The sequence below is a fragment of the Diceros bicornis genome, unplaced genomic scaffold (genome assembly GCF_020826845.1).
Source record: "Diceros bicornis minor isolate mBicDic1 unplaced genomic scaffold, mDicBic1.mat.cur scaffold_54_ctg1, whole genome shotgun sequence".
Lineage (NCBI taxonomy): Eukaryota > Metazoa > Chordata > Mammalia > Perissodactyla > Rhinocerotidae > Diceros > Diceros bicornis.
Genome location: NW_026691418.1, coordinates 6563852 through 6571581, shown reverse-complemented (window position 1 = coordinate 6571581; position 7730 = coordinate 6563852).

Here is a 7730-nt window from a genome sequence, read left to right as displayed (position 1 = left end):
TGAGCTTAACTTCTTAATTCTTATTGCTAACGTCAATTCCTACATGCTTGGAGATTAATAAATACATTTGTAAACAACCCATGATTAATGAGTAAACTACGATGGAAATTAGAATGTATTTCCAATTAAAAATACTATTCATCAAATCTTTTGGGGTGGAATTAAAACTATCCTTAGAGAGAAATGTATAATCCTAGATTATATATATTTATATATTATTGTGTATAATATAGAAAAGTTGAATTTCTAAGTTCTAAGCATTCATCACAAGCTAGAAAAAGAGCAGAAAATTAAACACAAAGAAAATAGACGACACAAAATGATAAATATTAGAGGAAGGCTTCACAAACTAAAAGACAAACATCGAAAGGATAAATAAAACTAAATTAGATTCTAATAAATGACAAATATACTCAATAAAATCCTAGTAATAATGTTCAAAAAAAGAGAAAAATTGCAACAAATGAATACCAAGGCTTAAAAGGGAATGAATTAGGGTCACTCTTTGTGCTGTACATTCTATGGGTTTTGACAAATACATAGTAATATGTATCCGCCATTACAGATTCATATAGAACTATGGTTTCACTGCCCTAAAATCCTCTTTGCTCCAGGGCCATAGAGGTGTGTGTGACCTTTGTCAAAGTCATAGATGTTTGGGGTGATGGTGAATACAAAGATTCCTTCCAGCTAGTATCCTCTGCTTTAGGGTGAGGAAAGGGAGGAATTTCTCACAACGGCATTAATAATGGAGGAAACCAATGTTGAGGGTGCAGAAGTGGATCATCACAACATATTGATCCCGGAATGAGCATGGTTAAAAGAACTGAGGAAAAGGAAAGGAGGTCAATTTTTAGAAAATCAAAAATGCAACTTTATTTCTGCATTGATCTTGAGTTACTGATTTGGAATCTTATAAATTCAGCATGACTTTTGCTTCCCCAGGCAGGGCCTCATGGGCTTGTGGTGTTTCTGCACTCATGATTGGTGTGCAGCCCTGCATGGGTCACACATAGAATGTCCTGTGGCTGCCCTGGGCCCTGGGTGTGTGAGGCTGTCCCTCCCTATCTTGCACTTTGGAGGCTGTGATGCTGGAATGTTCTTGTCTGAGCCCTTAGTGACATGGGCCCTTTCTGACACTTGCACCTTACACCTGACATTGCCTCCTCTGATGCAGTTCATTTGCATCACTGCAAATGTTGTTCATGCAAATGACTTGACTCAGGATTGGGACCCAACCTGGCCAAGAGCAGATGGTCCCTGGAACCTTGTTATCATTGGACACGGATGAAATCATAGTGCTTAGGGCTGCCAAATAAAGGAAATGTGCATACCTCACTAAGACTCTATACCCTCATCCTTGGAGATTACATCCTGTGAGAGATGCATAAACACAGTCTCCTCCTTTCTTCCTTTTCAGGCACCTGAGAATGGCATTAAAGTAGACCATGATTTCATGTCTCCCCATCCCACACAGGCTTACCTGTGGAAATTTGTACAGTTCCAGCAGTGTTCCAATCTAGGCAGAAATTGCACATGTTGTTTCAGTAAGGACTGCTAGAGACGTGTTCTCTCTCCCACAGGTGTAATTTGGGTTGTCTTTGCGCAGCCCTGAGACCCAAATGAGGGAACTCTCCAGTGCCTTCTGTTCATTGTGCAGGACATTATAGAGATCAACTCCCAGAGATATGTTGGGTAAAAGATGGGAGTTTCTGTTGATTTCCTCAATGGCAAAAACCAAGGCCAGAACATACTGCTAGTTCTTGTACTGAAACCTGCTGAGAGGGATGGGGCTCCTTAGGGAACAGACTCAAACCACAATTATCTTCAAATCCAATGCAATCACTTAATTAAGGAAGAATGCCCAGCCAACTCACTCCATCTGTGGCAACAGCTCTCCTGAAGCCTTAGAATTTATAGCTAAATCAAGTAACATCACCGGGGCTCTGGAACATCCTTAGTGAATTCCACACACATGGAGAAAAGTGATTAAGTTTATGAGAAAAGTTTAATGAATGGAAAAGCAGATCACATTCAGAGTGCGTTTTGTAAATGGTTCTTTGGTTCAGGATCCAAAATGCTTGTTCATTTGAACACATCATCAAATGCTTCAGAGAACAGCAATAATATCAACATGAGATTGGAGGTAGCGCTGGGGAGGAAGAGTAATTACACCTGAAGGCTCTGGGACAAGCAGAGAAGCATGGCGTCTGTGGGTTGAGAATGGTGCAGCAGAAGGCAGGCAATCAAACTGCCTAACCTTCGGCCCCATCAAACCTGTGTATCTGCCACCATCAACAACCAGGCAGCTAGGATGAGCTTCAGAGCTCCCATGAAGGAGGAATCACCGTAAGGCAGGCACATCCGGGAGAAGTATGAAGGAGTTAAAACTGAAAACACTTAGGAGTCTAAGAGACAGCCTTGTATGGTGTAAAAATTGAAAATGTGATTACAAAAACTGACTAAAGTATAACATAAAGAGAAAATATTATACAAAAGTGGCCATGTGGTTTCAAGAGGACATCTGAGAAAAAAATTCCAAATATCCACCAGGCCTGGAAGAATTTACATGGGGTGTTGCATGCACGCCAACTTGCCCAGGAACAAGGTTTCCTGAGCTGGTGTGAATGGAGAGCAGAAGGCGAGAAGAAAAGCATTCAGCCTCTCGTCCTGCAATGAGAACAAGCTCTCCCTCCAGCATCCAGGTGCCTGAAGCTTCGGGGACACATGAGCTGAGCTTGACATCTGCCCCCAGGAGAGTCACCCCAGACCTTCCCTGACAACACACGTGTCATCATAAATAACATGTCAATTCATTTGAAAATTAGATGAAATTCACAAATTGCCAGGAAAATGAAAGTTACCAAAACTGTCTCAAGAAGAAATGAGAAATCTGAATAGTCCCATATCTAAAGAAGAAACTGAATCCATAGTTTAAAACATTCCCACATTTCATCGTGGCCAACACCTCTGCTGGCAAATTCCACCAAACATTCAGGAGAGAAATAATACACATTGAGTCTAGCTCTTCCACAGAACAGGAAAAGTGGGAAAAACTTTTTGATTCATTTTATGAGAATAGCTTAACGTTGCTACAAAAATCTTACAAGGTCATTACAGGAAAGGAAATTTACAAGCCTCTTTTTTTCTGGAACTAAACTCATGTATTCCTAAAAAAAATTAACCTTCCAAATCCAGCTATATTTTTGAAGGAGGCCACATCATGACCAAATTTCCTTTATGCATTGCCATTCAGTGTGCTACTTCCTGAAAAAGGAGAAATAATAATCTGGGTAACTGTGGTTATTATCTATTATATACATCATGTATAATCTACTGTAAATAGAACTGGTCATGTTCTGTTTGTTGGCCTGGGTGTTGTTAACACATGTGTACACTTTTTGATAACTTATCAATCTTTACACTTGGATTTGTGCTCTATTCTGATTGTATGTCATATTCCAACAAATATGTTTATTAAAAAGAGAAAATGAAAGCACAACAACGAATGAAAACCATAACAGTTATCCAATTGAGAAGTGCCCAGAGGACTAACCAGAAAGTTTGGGGAAAACAAACCGAAACAGACCTAACAAGTTAAAAAGCAGAGATATTTAGAGTCAATACAAACCGGAAATTTACCTTATTGAAGGTGAAATTGTAGAGATACACACATGTGCATGTGAGTATTCTATCATGTATACATAGATGTATATGATATACATAGGTACATGCATTATATATATGTATGAGTGTTTGTGGACACACATGCACATATGCGTCTCTCTATATATATAACTTATAGGGGGTATATATATGTGTGTGTGTGTGTGTGTATCTATACATATACATACAGCTGCTCTGGCGAGGGAGGGAGGGACAGATGTTTACTGACCACCTACAAGGTTTCTCAAACTTAATTTTTCCAACATTTGAAATGTCAATTTTTAAACTTAATGTATGTTTCAATAATACATTTGCATTTTAATGTGCTATACCAGTATAATCTCAGCATTTTTAATTTGTTCATTAATGGCAGAATTCTCCAGCTTGTATGCATTCTCTTGATGCTGTGATGTAATAGGCTGGGCGCTGACAGCCTCCCTTTTGTATTCCAGAGGTTGTGTGAAACCTCAAGTTTGTGGTCTCTCTCTGGCCTGCGGATTTGGACTAAGTTTCTGCACGTGCTCACTAGCTGTCCTCCAAAATTCACTCTAACCACCACTGTTGGGAGCATACACAGGGAAGAAGCCCTAGGGTGGAGGTGTGTGTATGTGAGGCACGCAGATCACTGGGGGTGCCTAAAGGCCAGCTGGGGAGATCCATGGGTGAGGCATACCCCACAAGTCATGGGAGACTTCTTGATGGAGTGCTCAGTGCAGTTAACAGGATCCACATCCTTTAAAGCCCTCTAAGTGTACCTAGCTGCCAATGCCCCCAAACTCTTCAACCCATCCACACTCATATTTTTGTGCTCCAACAGAGGGCTGGAACTTCTCTTCTTGAAACCTGGACTTCCACAAAGGCCCTCTCCTCTGTGTGTCATGATCTAAGACAGTGTTTTCAGGGGTTTCCATGCAGCAGCTGAAAGGAGCTTGAGCTGGTTTACAGGCCACTGCAGGGTCCAGAGCTGGGACCGAGGTCTGTCTGCCTATTACCAGATGCATGGGTGGGTGAGACTCCTTCTGGGTCCCTTGGCATATGGTGCTGGATCCCACTTCTCCCACAAAGGCACTTTTGTCTATGGATGGATGCCAAAGCATTGTTAGTGCAGGAGTAGAAAAACAGAAGGTGTCTTATTCCACCATGATGCTGATGTCACTCTCCTTCTTCGAATTACAGAGATTCAAATTTGACTCAGTTTTTCAGGAGCCTGCTACTTGCCTACAATTCTCTACAACCTCAGACCCTCCCAGACCCTCTCTATGAAGGACATAGAAAGAATGTTCTCAGATCTACTTACAAGGGCCAGGCAAATAAAAGCCAACAAATTGGTTCTGGTTACTCTGCTGGGAACAGAGGGCAGTGGACGTCCCATACATTCTGGTTTGGAAGCAAGACTACTTGTTCTCTGTGGATGAATAAACAACAAGAAAAGAGAGCCTGTGGTAGGTAAATACATGATTGATTTATCTGAAAAGCTCATCTCCTCCCCTTCAACTTGAAGGTTAGTGTAGGGCGAGAGCACGGGTAGTTTCCACTGTTCACCTTCTCCCTTAATATTCAGAACAGAGAATCAGTTTTATTTTGGGTGGCAATTCAACAAGCTAAAAGATAAAATTCCTAACCCCTCTTGCAGATAAGAGTGACCAGACCAAATTCAGGCCAATGATGTGTGACAAGAAGTATGGAGTGGGGGTTTGTGGAGGCTGCACAGATGGAACTGACATAGATGGGAGGTTCAGCATTAGATACATGTGACACCAATCCACAGGTGTCGTAGGTATTATCTCATATACACCTGACGATGTTCCTAGAAAGCTGTTTTTAGCACCATCCCCATTGTGCAGGTTGGGAGACTGGGGAGATCTTGAGAGGCACAGTGGCTTTTCCAGGACACAGAACTGGTAGGATAAAAGAGGTGTGACTTCAGCTCTGTCTCCTCAAAGCTGGCCACTGGTTCCACTCCCAAGGAGCTGTGGGGAGGGTGGTGATGGATATTTGTGTACAGTGATGGAGATGACATGGGCAAGGAGGGAGAGCAGCCAACAGCCTAGCGGGGGCTTTGGGTGGGTCTGATTGAAGGAAGGGGCCAAGTAATAGAACCTTGAAGAAGTGACCTCACTTCCTTGGTGACAGCCCCCAACAGAACTTAGAACTCTGGTTACCAGGCACCCACATTGTAACCTCAGCCTCCTGTCCGGTTCATTTGAGTGGAGACACTCGACACAGCAGGATGTTCTCGTGTTGTCCCGTGACTTTCCGAGGCTCTGGCTCCCGGAAAGCCAAGAATGAGAGCATGTTAAGTCGCTTTAGACATTGGCTCAGCCCTCACCTCGAATGTCTGTGGCCTTTTGGCAGGAGGAACCATCAGGTAACAGCGTAGCCCAGGGCAGGCCACTCTAGATCAGGCCACAACTGTGATCCCACATGGACAGCCCCACACTCCTTGACCCTCAGTGTGTGTGTGTGTGTGTGTGTGTATGTGGGAGGTGGAGTTAGAGAAGGTAGTATGAGGAGGAACCACCCTGAGCAGGAGCAGGTAGCTAAATGGTGGAGATCTGGTGGTGTGTCATGTTCATACTGAAGATCTCGGCTGCAGGAGAGGATGGTGAGTGCTGGGGACCAAGCTCTTCTACCCACATGTGAATCCCAGGCCGTCGAGGTGACATCACATTCCTTCCCTGATGGAGACTATGCAGATGCCCCTCTGTGCCTGAACTGTGGTGGGGTTTCCCTCTGTGGCAAAGTCCAGGCAGGCCTCTGATGCCTCCTGGCCTGACTTCTGGGCACTGTCACTGCAGAGCTGCACCCAAGTGATGGTTGAGGAGCTGGTAGATGGTTTCCAGTTCGCCATCTCCCTGGAGAGGACACAGGTGCACCAGTCCATCAATGAAGAGGGCTGGTTTGAGGTGAGTGTGGGTGCAGAGGGGTCTTCATACCCAGGACTCTGAGATGACCAAGGCACTACTAGAATGCTGACTCAAATCTGAGTCTCCGCTGGAACCCCCCAGGGTTTTCTCATTAGAGTGCTCCACAGTCCCACTCCCAAAGGAATCTGGACCTCCACTCCTTCCCACCAGCTACACAGGAGGGTAGAAAGTCACCTCAATCCTCCTGCTGGTTCACCATGATGTCATTGAGTGTATGTACCTCCTCCTCTCCCTCAGTGTGAGGATGAGTCCACCGTGAATTTCAATGAGGCCTGCAGGATGCGGGCCCTCCAGACAGGCATGATGGAGAAGCTGACAGAGTCCATCGCACCAGCTTTCCTGAGGAGGAACATCTCTAGCTTCACCACCTTCATGGTCAACTACTCGGCCTTAGACACATCCCACCAGGTCCTGGACCAGCTGTTTACTAGGTGAGTGCCCACTCCCTCCTCAACACAGTGGTGACTGTGCCCCCTGCCAGCTGTATGTCCTGGGAGTGTCACCAAATCTCTCTGAGCCTCAGTTTGCTCCTCTGAAAAGTGGGGTGGGAGAGGATAAATTTCATGGTGATCTTGCAGGAACTAATGGGATCAGCCATGGTGGGTGCTTACCTGGTGCCTGGCTCTGCAGAGAGGGCTGTGGACGTGCTGTGGTTGTTCATGGTGTTTATTTCTCTCTTCCCCGTGAAAAGTAGTCTGCCTCACCCATGTCTGAGATGCGGCCTTTCTGAGTTTGGAAAAGCACATGGAAACCACCCTGTCAAGGAGTTGGAGATTCCATCCAGCTGGTCCTGGTCCTGGTCCTTTTCCTTGGGGTAGCCAGTCAAGGATCTCTGGGGCAGCAGAGAGGCCCTAGGCCCACTCAGGTGTCTGGGATGGTTCTGGGTGGATTACATTCATTCAACCATGTAGATTAAGCACCTACTGCATGCAGGACATTTGGAGACAGTAAACCCAGTGAATGAAGGAGACACAATGTGTGGCCTCAATTTCCATCTGAGAGTCAGACATTGACATTCGACATCATTGGCAGGTCTTGTCATCCACCGTCCATCCCAAGGGATGCCCTCATAGCCTCCTTTACCTCTGAAGGCATCTCCCCTTATTCCAGCCAGGAGGGCAGAGCGCAGGACCACCT